At 34.2% G+C, this 17200-nt stretch overlaps 1 long non-coding RNA gene across 1 annotated transcript; it reads right to left on the bottom strand.

Annotated features, from left to right (window-relative positions):
• Positions 1–4788: 4788 nt before the first annotated feature.
• On the bottom strand, positions 4789–16133 carry LOC108358232 (uncharacterized). The gene is made up of 3 exons (XR_001846735.1): positions 15967–16133; positions 4947–5047; positions 4789–4886 (listed from the first exon to the last, which is right to left on the bottom strand). It is a non-coding gene; the product is annotated as an uncharacterized LOC108358232 (long non-coding RNA).
• Positions 16134–17200: the final 1067 nt, after the last annotated feature.

Genomic DNA, 17200 nt, shown 5'->3' with positions numbered 1-17200 from the left:
TAAATGTAGTGGACTAAAAAGTATTAAAGTATTAAAACGCCACTCGCCTTAAGAGTATTACGCAATATCCGTTGAGTTGTTGCTCAGCATCCAAATCTAATAAAATACGAAGCGATTTGTGTAAACAAAACGATCCAAAAGGTCAATGAATTCCAAAACACCTGGCATGCAATATATATGTAAATAATTTTTTTTTGTTTTTTCCTTTGCTTTCAAAACATGCATCATACTCGAGTATTTTATTTGTATTAATTTAAAAATAAAATCTGCGAGTAAAAACACGATCCTTTTGTGTGCATTTTTGGTTGTTTTTTTTTTGCACATTTTATCCATTTGTAATTCGTATTTACATACATTTTTGCGCATTAAAACTTCAGCTTGCTAAGTAAATGTGCATCCCACATATTTTTAAAGATTTCTTAATTAAAACAAAAAGAGTAAATAAACTCGTTGTATTACGCTATGCTAATTGCAAGAAACAAGCTAAGGCCTACTATTTCATATTTCATAATGCTGTTATTTAGCTGTACGGGCATATGCATATGAAGTGAAGTTCAAGTTAATATTTCCACCATGACTCTCCTTTGGGCTCAAGCACTGTATTTGTGTAATTACTTAAACTGCGTCTTTTTATCGGCACTCAGATTGGTTAAAATTTCATTTCAGCAACAAAAGCTACTCTGGTAACGTTGCTGAACGATTGAAAAATACGATTCTGACAGAGCGTTTCAAGAGTGAAGTTTGGCTGCAGAAAACGCCGAAACTGTTATTTTGAGTTTCATACCCAAAAATATATTTGGCATATGTAGAGTTGGCGCTAGGCGGCGAAAAACGCAACGCTCAACGCTTTTATTTGCGCTTGCCTGTAAGCCTACTTTATTTTTACATATCCAAAAAAAAGGTGCTTAAATTTCCTATAAAGTTGTTTAGACAGCAGCTATTGCGTCATAATAATAAACTTAATGGTGATTGTTAATTAGCTAATTTGTCTCATAAAAAGTAATGACGATATTTAGAATAGACATATACAGAAATATATTCATTAAAGTATTTATGATGTTCAATAAAATTATGGTGACAATTACTTAAACTTACATGGGTACATGCGTTAAGTGATCAATAAATTGTAATATCCAGTAGTAAGTTGTGTTGTATATAAATAGTGCCAAACTTCCTTCATTTATTTTATTTCATCTGATACTTACTTATAATTAGTTATAAAAAGTGAAAATAATGACTCTCTAATTACTCAGATTTCCTTTTTATTTTAAGCACATCTAAATATACAAATACGTATGTACATTTGTGCACACTCGCACATATTTTACAAACATATGTTAATTATCAAAACAAAGTGCGTACTTCAGGCTAACCAATGAATAACTTGGAATCCTCATTTGAATTCCTCGCGTTTTTAGCAGCTGTAATCAAACCACGCGTTACATACTTAAGTAATTAAGTTAAAAATAACAGATCAACATTGTTTAGTACCTTGGTAAACTGCAATATTTTATTAATTTTCAATATGTATAACAGGTTTAATAAGCGTGGCATACATTAAATAATTAAGAAAACAATCGAGATGAAGTACTTTATGTCAAAATTTATAAATTTAAAGTGAAAGAGTGAGTGAGCTAAGGTTCAGGTTATGTGTGGCTTTCGACCAGATAAAATGGTAAATTGTTGAAGTTATCATTTTAGGCTCGGGCTGGAAATGTCTCAAGTTTTAGTTAAAGAATTTCGATAGAAAGCGATGAACTAAAAAAAAAAAAACAGAATACAACCGGAACAAAATTTCGTGCTAGTTGAAGGTACCCTACCTACAAGTGCAAAATTAAAACATAATAATTCTTCCATTTTTTTAGTAATAAAAATACCTACGTTATTTTCGTGCTTGACTTACTTATCTGTTAATATGTTGTCTGACAATCTTTCATCCAATTTTAAAAATCACAGAGCATTTATACATACTTCTACTTTGAATGAAAATTACACTTTTATGGATAAGACTGCGGAAGCTTTCCCAACAACTCCGACTTACTGTGCGTTTCCAGAACTTGATTAATTTCGATCAATCAAAAATTTACATATCTCTTTATATATCGATAACTCCATAAATTTCCGTATATATTGACAAATTTCACTCTGGCAACTCTATAAATCGATTAATAGTGATAGCTCGATAAATTCATGTAATTCTAGAAATTTCGATTACCCGATATACTTTGAAATATCCAAAAACTTGGATTGCATAAATCGTAAAAATTTTGATAACTACCTACAAATTTCGATAAAGCGTTAAATATCGAGAACTCGATAATTTTAAACAACTCAATACATTACGACTACTCGATAAATTTCGCTAACTCGATAAGTCTAAAGATTTTTATCACTCTATTAATATTGATTGCTCAACAATTATCATATAAAAAAAAAATCATTAACTTGATAAATTTCGGTAATCCGATCAACTTTTATAACTCGATAACTATCGGTACATTTCGTCAACTAAGTTGCTGTGTCTCAATAAACATTGATCAATTTTAATAACTCGATACATTACGATAACCTAATAAACATGGATCAACCGATATATTTCGATAACTATAAATTTCAGTGATAAGAAACTTGAAAACTTTCGATAACTACATTTCTAGTAACTGCATAATATTTCGATTCTTATCGAAAATTTTTACTATATATATATATGACTATCCTTGGAATGCCTTCAGTAGGGGTTCCAAATTTGGTTAAGCATATGTTACTTTGACAGTGACTGCTCTTTCCCACTGGAAAACTTGACAGAAAGTCAGTATAATGTCTCCGCGGAACGAAATGAATCCCTGTGTGCTTGAACAACGTTGGCATAATGGACAACGATTTGGCTCGAAAAATCATCTTTTCCTACGAAGCACATTTTCATCTCGGCGGCTATGTTATCAAACAAAACGGCCACATCTAGGGATCGAAAAACCCGCACGTGAACGTCGAGAAGCAAGCATATCGTAAGGGGGTGGCAGCCAGTGATCGGACTTTAAAAAATTCTGTGTGGTAGAATCTGGAAAAAATTGTGGTAGATTTAAAAAAAATGTGGTAGATCTCAGGTTTTAGATCAAACTTTGTACAAAAATTAAGAAAAAATCTGCAAGGTTTCCCCTAAATAGCAAACTTTTTAATTAGACTCTAAAAGAAATTTATTTTAGTATAATAAAGCGAAAGATTGAAGTTGCAAAAAATTGCATTGAGTTTTGACACTTTTCTTCCTTAACTGTGTAAAGCAGTTTCTTCCATATCAAAATATTTTTCGAACATATTTTAAGAGATTTCTGCAACCGTGCGGAGTGCTGCCAGCTTCTCTTTTTATCACATCAAGATGTAGCGAACAAATGTGGCATGTTCCAGAAACCACTACTTGGGACTTACCGATTTTGACAATTCTCAATAAAAGTAAACAACGCCTTAGAAACTTTAGATGCACTTAAATTTGCTAATACTTTCACAAAAATCGCCGTTTTTTAACATTTTCGCTATAAAATCTTTTAATAAATCATATATTTTGCAATTTAACATAATAAAACCACGCTTCCTATCGAAAAATTGATAATTGAGAAAATTTACTATTTTACTGTTTATTTTATCCTCCCATTCGGCTTTGTTTACTTTTACTTGAGCAATTTCATCACCGCCGGGAACGTGGAATCTTGTATCATATCATTCTTGTTACCATATAGCGTTTAGTGTTGGACAATTTTTGCTCTTAAAATTTAGAAAATTATGTTGAGCAAAAATAAAACTACTCAAAAACGCGAATATGTGGTAGATTCCTCACCTTGAGTGGTAGCTGTGGTAGATGCTCAAAAAGTTGCAGATCTACCACAATGTGGTAGAAGTCCGATCACTGGTGGCAGCTTGGTGGGGATTTTGGAGCGGTGGCATCATTGGCCCATTTTTTCTTTCATTTTCTTTCTCATTGCTGCCATTTCGGTTAACGGTGAGCGATACAAAGGCATGGTAAACGATCTTTTCGCGTCCGGAAATTAAAGAATCTTTGTTTCAGCACAATGGCGCAGTGACCTTTTGACCGCGCCAAGTTAGGTAGTCGTGTTATCAACCGTCTTGGCGATGTCAATCGGCCACTGCGTAGCTGCGATTGAAAAATGCATCTGAAAATTGCACTACGCCGAAACCGGGTTGTCCTTATCCAAAGATTGACAAGGTATAACTAATGATAGAACGATATGAGAATCTAGTACGGTATATCGATAACTTTCTCTAAAGCTTACTCTTGAGGCCTTAGGTTGGCGGCAGAGTGTTTGGTACAAAATATATGCGAAACACAAAAAAAAATATATCATAAATAGTATCGCTTCTAACAAACACTCTGCCGTCAACCTTAAAATAGCGGATGTGCAGGCTTTACCGAAAGTCGTCCACTGAACAGATATAGCCATAGGCTTCACATTAGGTACGTATGTATGTATATTGCTGGCATGAGACTACTGGATCTATGGATGTGTATGCATTTTTTAAACAGACCCCAAAAGGTGATATTTTAAAGCCACCTTAGATAGATTAAAATGTTTGGCAGAGCTTGTGGTTGAGTATTGATAATGTCATACAAATAAAAATTAGTTTCGGTTGCACTTAGTCGCGCTAGTTTGCAATTTGAAATTGCTGATCATTTTTTTAATATAATTTTTATTATAAAAAGAAATATTATTTACTGCTTAAAATTATAGAAGTACGAATGGGGTGAATATGTAAACTAGAGTAGTTACTTACCATTATTAATGTAAATGCAGTCGGTGCTTTTAAATTCACAGTGTAATTCGAACTCCGGTTACGAATAAAGGCAGCGTAGTGGTTTCAGGTGTGATTTTTAAGTCCTAAGGAGTAATTTTAAGCGCAATGAATATTTTTGTTATTTATATACTTGTAGTATATACATTAATATGTGTAGACTCAGCGCTTTTAAAAATTCGTTACGTTCACTTATTTACACAGATGATTGGGGCCTTCGGCAGGAAACCTTCAATACAGAAACAATCTACCATACACATTTACATAAATAAGATGACACAATCACTTCGCAATTTTTTTTTTTAGAATAATCACAAGTAAGTGCATGAATCAACATACATACATATGTACATATACACGTACATTTTTATATTCATTTTAAATGATTTTCAATACCACTGACATCACTAAACCTCAAAGGCGAACGACGGTGACAGGTGATTACAGAGCCAAGATAGCAAGTTACAGTGCGAAAAATAGTACTTTTGTGTACATTTATGTATGTATGTGTGTATGTTATATAACCAAAAACGACAGCATCAAATTACGTCAACCACAGTTGTCGCACACATTGTTCATATGTAGAAAAGTGTGGCAGGAAATGTTTGTTTTGCCTATTACTGATTAATAGTTTACTGACTGCAAGATTGATTTATTAGTTGCATAAGGAATATCTTCTTCTGATTACTGCTCTTTAAAATAGCAAGATATGAAAACAGTAAATATACTTTGTACACTAGGGATGTTAATCCCGGCACCCCGGCCTTTTTTATGTCCCGAGATTCCCGGGATTCTTGGCAAAAAATAATCCCGGGATTTGAAATGTTCTTTGAGAAGAAGTATGGGTATCAAATTAAAGACGAAATTGTTTAGAATTTAATCAGATGCAATTTTCGGTGCACAAGGTAAGTATCGAAAATGTGCTTTTAAAATTTTATCCTTGAAATTTCGCAATATTTTTTTTTGAAAAAATTATATTTTAAGGACTTATATAAACTCGATAACATCCTGGAATTTCGTCCTTCTGACTTTATCGGCTTAAAAAATTGCCTATTCGTCGTTGTGAATGCAAAAAGTGTTAATTTTTTTTTTAATTATAAAGAAATTTGATATATTATTTGGTACCCATATTATTATTCTACATTGCATTGAATTTTTGAAGTAATTTTTGGAATTAATCAGAAAAAATAAAAACGCTACTTTAAATAAAAAAGTAGGTTTCAAACCCATTTATTTATTATTTATTTTATGGTAGGAGGGATAGAAGCAATTTTTTCGATTTAAGTTGTTGAAAAGTAATGAATAAATTAATCCCGGTTCTAATCCCGGGATCCCAGAATTGTGATAACGACATCCCGAAAACGCCGGGATCGTAAAAAGCGAAAAAATTAACATCCCTAATGTACACCAATCGAAGCGCTCTAATTTAACACACTGCAAGAGAATTCCAATAAGACAGGTAGCAAAACAAAAAAAAATTATGATTTATCTACTATAAAATTATGTAATTAACGCATAGGTATGTAGGTGTGTGAATGTATGTCATATAGCCACTTAAAGACTTCACTCTTACGACATGCACATATTTAATACATACTTATGTATGTACATGCATACTTAAATATTCCATTTAAAACACAATTTAGTTTTATCGGCGACACGACGCACCAAATTAGGCAAATCATCATTTACAATAGCTAATTAAAAACACATGCACCACCCAAATTAGACCGACCTAGTCACACCTTTTTTCAACCATTTTTAATTGTTGCAAATAACCGTGACAAAACCGACAACGTCAAAAACGGTACATGCTCAAGAAATCATTAACTGTTTACGGCGAGTAAGAGCGATTGTATTTTGTATACATACCAAGCGCCAGTCACCATGTTTGGATGTCTGAGATCTTTGCGGATTTTAGGAACATGCGTGTATTTGTATGCACATTTGCGGGTGCATAGCTCAAAGAGCAAATTAAGTTTCATTGAATTTTTTAGCACATTTTTCATTCAAATTAATGTTGTGTTTTTGCCTTAAGCATCCTAAGTGCCTGACGAACAAGTGAATTTAATGTCCAATTTTTGGCAGATACTGCTGAAGCGATCGCACATACACGTATGTACGAGTATGTACGAATTTATGAACCCATGCAAATACCCATGGGCCATTGAAAAAAATATACATACATTTTTTCATAAAAACTCTATTCTTAAACTTTGGTTTCTATGAATATAAGACGCGGATCCATCTGCTGGTTTCTTTTTATACCCGAGCGCACTTGTGCACAAGGGTATATTAACTTTGATCGCATAACGGTTGTTTGTAGCCAAAACGAATCGAGATAGACATAGACAAATGTATAAATAAATGCTCAGAATTAATAGAGAAGTCGATTAAGCCATGTATGTCTGTCCGTCCGTCCGTCTGTCCGTGTACACGATAACTCGAACAAAAATTGAGACATCGCAAAGAAATCTGGTATGTAGGTTGTCCTTTATCCAAGATAGGTTGGTATTGAAGATGGGCAAAAATCGGACCCGCTTGCCGTATAACGGTATATTAACCGATCCTTACAAAAGTCGGTACGAGGCATTAATAGAGTCTAGCTAAAAAATCTGTTGAAAACTTTGAAATCGGGCAATAACCACGCCCACTTGCCATATAAAGGTAATTTACAGAAACACGAAAACTGCGATAAATCAGTAACTACTGGAGCTAATTCACTTAAATCATCAATCACTTAGATGATGATAACCACTTAGCATAAAATTAGAATATTATAAATTTTTGGATAATGGGCGTCGCGCCGCCCACTTATGACCACAAATGTGTATCTCGGTAACCGATTTATCAATATCTACCAGACTAGGTGCACTTAATAACCTTGGTACGGCAAAGCAATTTGTTGAAAATTATTCAAATCGGACTAAAATTGCACCCGCTTTCCGTAAAACGGTAAATTTCGGAAATACTAAAACCCCGATATTTCAATAACTGAGGATTACTCCAGGCTAATAGTTACAGCAATCTCCTAACAATAAATAACTGATATAGACTTTTAGGAATTGGGCGCAGAACCGCCCACTTTGCAACTACAAAGGTGTACCTCGTTAACCACTTCATCGATTTGTACCTAAATAGGTTCAATTATATCATTAAGTCTAACTCTGCATATTATCGAAAACGTTTGAAATCGATTAAATACCCCTACTTATCATACAAAGGTAGTTCAGAGAAAGTTGGAACGACTATATTTGATACCTGCGCCGGGTATATAAATTTCGGTTTCGCCCGAACTTGTACTTCTTTACTTGTTATACATATCTATGTACTACACCGTCCGATACGTTTTTTTACCCATTCAAAATGTCGGATACAATATGGCGGATGGATTTTTTAAAAAATCATCAGATTTATATGAAATTCCAAAGGTTCTTTGAGTGGCTGAAATCAGTTTTTGAAAAGTCATCCTCTTACTTTGAATGAGTCTGTCCTGTTTTATGCTAATAAATTTGAAATTAGTTGCTTCTAGACGTGTCATACAATGCTAAATATTTGTCTCCAACATAGTTTGTGGCCTCTTTAAATGTCCTGATCTCCTTGAACACATAAGCTTCAATGTTCCTCGCAGATAATTCGGCTGTCGTTATCTGTTTAATGTGAAATGGGTGAGTTAAATGTATACATTTAGTACAGTCAAACCGATTCAAAGAAGCTAACGTCACAGTGAACCCAGACAAGGCGGGATTGGCATTTTCGTTCTGGTCACCTCTCGAACTAGCATATGCTACACTTACCACGAAGACATCAACGAAATATCTTGGAATTATTATGGACTATAAACTGACATGGAGATTAAAAATGGAGAAAATAATCAAGAAAGTTCTTAATTTTTTATACGCTTTCAAAAAGCTAGAGGCTATGCAGAGAACAGCAAGGTCTATCTTGGCTGTTCATTTTTATCCTCACTGAAGGCTGGTGATGAAGATCTTGATAATTACTCCTCCATATCTATGTCGCGGGGCTGGACACCGTCGTTGGCGAAGTAAGCCTAACTTTTACAGGTGGTCGAGATAGACAGGTTGATTTTTAGCCGATTTTTTTATTACAATTGTGAACGAAACGGGCAACACCCCAAAACGATTCGCAAAATTGCGCGACAAATGTTTACTCAAGTAAACGGACATATTCTATGGCCAAATCAAAAGGGCATGAGCGGAGACCAAGAAATAACAGAAATTTGTCCTCCATTGTAGGGGGAAACCAAATCCTCTGAATTTTATGTATGGCTTTCACAGTCCACACCAAGAATGATACATCGTGGTCCACACATGATCCTGCTTTACACAATGAGAAAAAAAGCTTCACTAACGCCAAAGAACTAGGTAATGGTAAGCAGAGATTTATTTTATGAAGAAAAGTGTTATCTCTTAATCACGAATTTTTCCTTTTTTAGCACAGCTACAAACGCAAGATCAATAATATTTGCTTTAAACACTTGCGTTGAGGCTTCTACAATGATTTTGTGAGAGGAATAATCTGCTAACAAAGTGCATACAAATATATTTATACACATGTAGTAGGTACAACTACCTTTCTAATGTACTGATTGCCGAACAAATTTATTAATTTCACCTTGAGAAAAGAATCATCACCATCATCGGCGTAATATTCCTCATATATGTATGTATTCATACATATGAACATATATGTATATGTAAATATACATATGTATTTATGTACAATTTTATAATATATTCGTATGCAATAAAAACTGTATACGTTTATGTATGTATGTAAGTATATCATAAATTACCTTAAAGTAGAGCAAAACTGGCTGACCATCAAAACCAAAGTATGCCACCGCACTGAGTGCAACGATGGCACTACTGTCAGCCAGCCAATTTGGACGATTGTTTGCAAGAAACAAAAACATCAACGCGCAGGTGGCGATTGTACTTATGTATGTAGTTAGGTCTGAGAACTGATGTCGAATAGTACAGGGCCGGCAGATGGCAAAGAGCAAGTGGCCGGTGATTTGGGAGGGTATCAGCTGGAGAATTGTATAAATCGCTTTTGGCGATTAAAATGCTTGAAGCGCTTCGATTTGTTTTTTTATCAAAGCGGCTAAACTTGTACTTCATTATATATTTTATTTGCTTACAAATTTGTTATACTGTTTTATTTTTATTGGTTATTGCCTCGCTTCAAAAAATGTGCGGCGATTTACAATTATATTGTGGCAATGCAACTTCGCAGTATTTACGACCGCTTTACTATTAATGAGAAACCCAAACAAATGCTTGAAAAAAATTTAATAGCCTTAAAGTGAGCGCAAATAAATAGGTTTATTTGAGGATTGAAGCGTAACGATTTTATGACCAAATAGCGCAACAGCACCTCTTACAGAAATTTCTTATCATTTACCGATTCTTTTTAACGAAAATTTCATTAATTTATATATGTATTTGTTTTTATTTTTAATTAAAAATCATTACCTTAATTCACAAATGCCATAACCAACACATTTTTCGAAACTGCGTTTTTCACAGACTTTAGTAGGATGTATTAAAACACTCCTTCGACAAAAATTTTAAAGGGTTAGCACTAAAACCACCGGAGTTACATGCCACTTTTTAAAAAATCCTACCAGTGTTTGATACTCTTTTTATAATATTTTTTCCTCTGTAAAATAAAAAAAAAATGTTTATTAGGGCCTTTGTGAATTAAGGTAATGAAATAATATTCGCATAGGTACATTAAATTATTTTTCGAAATTGAATATGCAAAGCCTTGCGGCCTAAGTAACGTACATATGTACATATCGTCGTTTAAAGTACAAAACCGCATATCGTGATTCTGCAAAACCGCGTAACTGACATTGGCTGCCAAAAATTGGATTTGCTCACACAAGCTCTTGGCTCAATCCTGATCCATCCGTACATATTTTCTAGCCAAATATGCATATAATTCAGAAATAAAATTGGGAAATTTTCATAAATAGAACTGTGACTCTCCTATTATTTTTATTTATTTTTACGTTGCAAACATTGGTGCGTTCCGTGCTCATGTTTGAGTTTATATTTAACTGGTAATATTTGGAGAGGAGAATCGAATGCAACCCGTTGGAAGTATGTGCTTGCAATGGAAACAAACTTATCAAGAGTCAAAGTGGCTTGACTCCTTTTTTGAGATTCTGATACTCGTGGCTTTTATACTATTCTATAGCTGGTGAGTTCCTAAAACTGTTATCGGACAACTTTTATAGTATTCTGATAGACGAGGCAGGCTTATATGCTCTCATTAGAAGATAGTTAAATAAATACTATTGAACTATGATCCTCGTGCACCATTTTTTTATTTGTTCTTTAAAAAGTTACAGAGCGAAAAAGAAGTAAGAAAAATTACAAAAAGAAAACAATATACATATATAATACCCAAAGGCATTTTTTTGTCCATGTGTCATCAAATCTGCGCCGTTCGTTCGATTTTCGAAAATGAGGTGTCAAATAAAAGAGCTTGACTGTAGAGACGGTTGCCAACCGTCCCGTTTTCGGCAGGACTGTCCCGGATTTAAGAGCTATGTCCCGGTCCCGGTACGACACATACCGGGACGTAAAATTACCCGGTTTTTCGAAAAAAAATTTAGACATCTCGTTGTAAAAAAATATAGAACTCTTAAAATATGTGCATATATTTTTCAAATTCTACTTACTGATTGTCACTATCCGCCGTATTTTGCTTTCTACTGCGATTTCCTGCAGACTGTTTCATTCATAACTAAATACAATAAACAAATTGCGCAATATGGTAGTGCCATGCATAAAGCTGTTTGCTAACAATTCGTGGCAATGCCGTTGAATCAGCTGATAATTTTAAACAGTTAACTGTTTCCCTTTGAATGTGTAAATTCTTGAGTAAAGATGAAAATAATATGTCTAATTTTGTCCCGGTTAAAATAAGTGAATTACACGAAAAAAGTCAAAAACTCGATTGAAGAATACGCCATTTTTTACCAACTTCAAACTACAGTGATAACTTGTATGTAAATTCCTGGGTTTTGCACATAGTCTAGATATATTTTTTTTTTGTGGTATAAACTATATTTTTATAAAAAATTCGTGGAAAAAAAATTTCCATACATTGTGAAAAATTCTCTGTGCCAATAATTTAGTGCGGCTCTGTACATATTTACATACATATCGATCGACCTATCTCGGCAGCCCGTTCAAAAACGATTTAGATCAGAAAATTTTTCAAGAACGCCTTATCTCAGAATTCGGTCGAAGAACGCCGTATTTAGAATTTGGTTCAAAACGCCCTATCTCAGCACATTTTCAATGTATATTCAGCTGAGATAGGGCGTTATTGAAACGAATTCTGAGCAGGGTATTTTTCAATAAAATTCTGAAATTACGCGTTCTTCAATTAAATTGTGAAGTAGAGCGTTCTTGAACAGTTTTCTGATTGGGCGTTTTCGAAATGGCTGCCGAGACGAGTAGCTCTTCGACTCAGTTGGCGATATATAGAAATTTATAATTTGGTGTAATTTTTATTTCAATCTTAATTTATTTAAAAGTATTATCATTAAAGCATCGTTTTATGAAAACTTTTAAGCATCCATGAAATTTTATATTGTTTTGTTGTTCTCCGTTGTTCAAAATTAACCAATAAAATTGATGCCATTTAATATTTTATTTTACCTACCCTCTTTCCTAACATTGTGTGCCCCGGTTTCAAGCATGCAAAAGATGGCAACTGTGGCTGTAGATGCTAGGACTTACCCTTCATTTTTGGCAATTTATGATCAAAAAAAAAAAAATGCGCAGCAGCGTCAACAAAAAAAAATTGCCAAAAATCAACGATAAGTCCAAGGCACTTTGCTGTGCTAAAATTTGATGAGCTACAAAACTGAATACCAAAATTTGTCCTAAAGACGCTGGTCAAGAAGTTAAAAAGTTTGGTCAAACATTAGAGAATTTTCATAAATTTGGCACAAAGTGTGAAATTCGGATTTATGTTTGTTAAGTAATCAGCTATACTTTCATAAAAAAAGAAGCGTTAAATAAAATAAAGAAAAATAGCAAAAATTTACTAAAATGCGGTGTTCCAGTTTCTATTTGGTTCACCGTATGTGTACCTCGGTAACCGATTTATCAATTTGTACCAAATTCAGTGAATTGTGAGAACTCTCCATATACTCCCTTGTTTAACCGACTTCAAAAAAGGGGAGGTTATCAATTCGTCGGAATATTTTATTTTTTTTTAACGTATGTTACCGTTACTCTAGTGGAAATCTAAAAACGTTCATATAAATACTACAAAAGAGTTCTTGTACTGTGCGAAAAGCACTGTCTGTAGTACAAGAGGTCTCGGCTTTTTCTAAAATTTTGAGCAGCGACCCCTCCCGAATCCTAAGTTTTTATACAGACCTACCCCTTTGAAAATCCGACCAAAAGGCTTTGTATTTTTACAGGAACATTTTCTATCAAAGTAATGTTTGGTTTGTACTAATCATAAATCTACTGTTATATGCGCAGGTAGACATTCTTTTTATGGACGAGAGCCTAGTCGTTTCACCAAAGAATAAAGTAAGTCTAAGAAAGTTAGCGCCTGTATTGGAAACTGAAGATTCACCCGGATACCATGAAGTGTACTTTTTTACAATAATCCATTTCAAATCTTCATATTACCATACCCATGTCAAATTTGTCATCTGCAGTTTAACTTCAAGTCTGCACGAGTTATCGTCATACCATAGCTATTAAACTTCCCATTCTATTCTGGGATGCTCTAATATACGCGTATATATAAAAATTTCTCTTTTGTCTTCCTGTTCCTTTAATAATTACAGCCATGTATTTTTTGGCAATATGTTTAATTGCCTTAACTTGTAAATAGTCTGTTTGTTCATAGACCAAAGAAATGAACTAATTAATTAGGTTTCGAAATATTAGTGTTGTGTTACCGATTGTGCGATAATTTTAGGAAAAAATTTCAGTTGACATTGTGCAATAATCACACCAATTCATGAGCAAAGTATACGATAGATCCACTCAGTCGAGAACATTGCTACTGCTCTTCTTCATCTTCATCTTCATCTTCATCTTCATCTTCATCTTCATCTTCATCTTCATCTTCATCTTCATCTTCATCTTCATCTTCATCTTCATCTTCATTTTCATCTTTATCTTCATCTTCATCTTCATCTTCATCTTATTTTATGACTTGGTGTTAAATGTTTAACGCAACCATATCCGAACTCGTGTAAGATGTTTCACTCCAAAAAAAAAAAAAAAAAACAAATTGAGAGCACCTAATTAAAAATAATCAACTTTCAATCTTACTTTCTAGTTAGCATATTGTAAACTAGCCCACTAATGTGTGACTTGAATGCTGCAGCGCCCACAACCTTCAAGTTGCAACAAATTTACAAACTCAATCTACAAGAATTTCAAGTGCAACGAGAAATTTGAATTTTTATGACTTAGAGACAAAAAGTGCTGGCTGTATGTTGTTGTACATATTTTTTATATGGTTTATAAATATTTAAAAGCTGCTATTTACTTACATATCGTCGTTTAAAATACACAACCGCGTATCAACAAAATGCAATGTATGTGAGGTTGCATAAATTATTTTCTAGAGAGTAAAGACACTCATATTTCAAAGCGGTTCTCTTTTTGATAAAGCAATCGCATCTCTGACTAGTATATTTCAGGACGAATGGATAGGATTGAGCCAAGAGCTTATGTGAGCAAATCAAATTTTTGGCAAAAGTTGTCAGTTACGCGGTTTTGCAGAATGATGATACGCGGTTTTGTACTTGAAGGACGATATGTACATTAATGTGCACCTTATTTCAATGAATATAATTTTTTTGTAAATTAGAAAGTAAGACCCCCTAGATAGGTTCGTTTGGTCACAAAAGCGTGCTTTGCGAAAAATTTTCGAAATCGTATAACGGAAAGGCGTGTCTCAGGAGCCCAAAAGCTACATATTTAATTCATTACATTTTACACAAAATAGGAAAAAATAGCCTATAATTTAGTAAACAGGCCTTATTTGTTTCATATCAATCAATGGATTTTTCACGCTGACTTCAAATATGGCTATGCATGGCAAGTCTCGTTTGGTTTGGAAGTTATTGAGGTTATAGAGCCATTTTTCCACTATCCGACTTGGAAAGTTTTTCGCATAGCACATTTTTAAGAACTTTTCGAGGGGAGTCCTGCTTTGTGTTTCAAAAAAATAAAAATTGAGGCGCACCCAAATTTACATGCACACGAAACAACATCAAAGCCCATGAAGTCTTCGTAGAAATGTATGGAAAACTTCATAGGCTTTGAGACAGTTCTAAATATCCATTTTTACAAAAAAACTTTTGAACTTTTTTCCCCGCATGTATTTTTGAACCACCCTAATGTACATTGTACCATTTAAATACGATCGTGTGTACATACACACATATTTACATACATAAATAAAGTCACATCAATGCCTAAGGCTTGGCCTTTGGGATCCTCTGTAGATTCACATAAAAGTATTTTGTTCAAATGATAAATTACAGAGGTCATATATACAGAGTGTAATATTGTGTTTTTTGAAGGAGTTTTAGGTATTATATACAGGCCATTTGGGGCTTAGATTCCACGTCATGTTATTACAATAAAAGGATTTATACGCTTGTTCGAAATATGTAAAAGTTTTGTGATTGAAATGTTGAATATATTTTGTCGTTGTTTGTGAACAGCGCCAGTATATTTTATTTATTTTTCTTTTAAGAATATTTATTGATGTGTTGTATTGAATACTAAAATTTTTAAAACTTCAATGCACAAATTTTATATTTAATAAAAATAGGGTTTCAGAATTCTAATACTTAAAAAAAGCTATTATTTAATTGTTTACACCTTTTAGTTAGTCATTTTTCATTTAACACAATTTGTTTTTATTTTAGTTACATATGTAAGTATGTATTGCTGTAATAATTGAATTTGTATTGAGCATATATGTACATATGTACATATGTATGTATGCATGTAATTATTTATTTTTTCTTCACGCATTTCGTAAATCCATTTCACACTTTCGCTATTAGCTTCACAATTTATTTCACTTAATTTGTATTTTCCATGTTTAAAATCGTAAAACTAATTAGCTTACAAAATATCCAACAGAAACTTTAAGCGTCACTTGAAGACTACAACGGAGCGTGACAAGGCGCTTTGGCGACACGAGCTACACTGAGCGTTTGATGGCAATCGCATCAGCTCCAAGTCTTTTTCGGCGCGAAACTGTCGCCCGACGACGCGCACTACGTTGGAGCTGCTTCGGATTAGGTTTGTTACATAGCTCAGGTGAATTTGTGCACACACAGACTTGCAAATGCTCATACATACGTATGGTTGTTTGCACGCCGGAAACAGCTTTGCTGGGCGTCTCATCTTATGTCCCAATCGTCTAAATAACACACTGCGATATACATAGCTTCTTTTGCACGTTTCCCGAACATCTTCTGCGCTTTGATAGCAAAGCTAGAAATATATTGTATTTATGCTGCGAGAGGAAGCACTGTAAGAGAAATGAAAAGAGTATAATGTTTACAATGGGCAGAACGCCAGTAAATAATTTCTTAAATGTTCATTTGTACTTGTTGCATGTAATTGTTTAGATACTTAAAAATCCATATTAAATACGGTACATTGGGATGGATTTAATAAAAATACTTCTACACGCCATTCAGAACCAGATCGTTTCGTAAATTCACAACCAACATGTCCAAAAAGCAATTGGCTATAGTCGGGGACCGCTCCGACTTATTCGGTTTAAGTGCAAGCGGAGGCATGTTTGCAGCAATCGGATCTCTATATAAGCGTGTATTTGGCTAAAAAACCATCCAGCGAGGGTTAGGAATAGCCTTAGATGAATTTCTAGTCGTCGGGTAAGCGTTCATCTGACAATATTCTGCATAAGAGTTGAAGCATGCATCTATTTAATCAACTCCTCGTCGCCGTACTTGAGTAGCTCAGCTGGGAGGTTCTCATGGTTGCTCCTGCCAGATTTCGCCCTGGTCTTGAAATCTCCCGTACGTTTTTGCTGTCGGCCAGCATTTCCAGCTCTGCACACTTACGCATTTCGACCTCTCTCTTCTTATTCAGTTCCCTATAGCGGTCCCACAATGCTCTCGTTGCGCCCGATCGCAACGTGGCCTTGTAGGCGGCATCTTTTTTCTCTGCAACTTCTGGACACCCCTCATCGTACCATTTGTTCTTTATGGCTCGCTGAAATCCAAATACTTCTTCGTCGGCGGTATTTAATGAGCGGAAAATGTGGTTCCACTGCTCGCATATGTCGGTTTGTTGAAGGGTGACCCTGAAATTCAAATAGCGAATGCAGG

The sequence above is a fragment of the Rhagoletis zephyria genome, unplaced genomic scaffold (genome assembly GCF_001687245.7).
Source record: "Rhagoletis zephyria isolate East Lansing unplaced genomic scaffold, Rhagoletis_zephyria_1.1 Rzeph_scaffold_00223, whole genome shotgun sequence".
Lineage (NCBI taxonomy): Eukaryota > Metazoa > Arthropoda > Insecta > Diptera > Tephritidae > Rhagoletis > Rhagoletis zephyria.
This window is presented reverse-complemented; position numbering and strand designations above follow the sequence as displayed.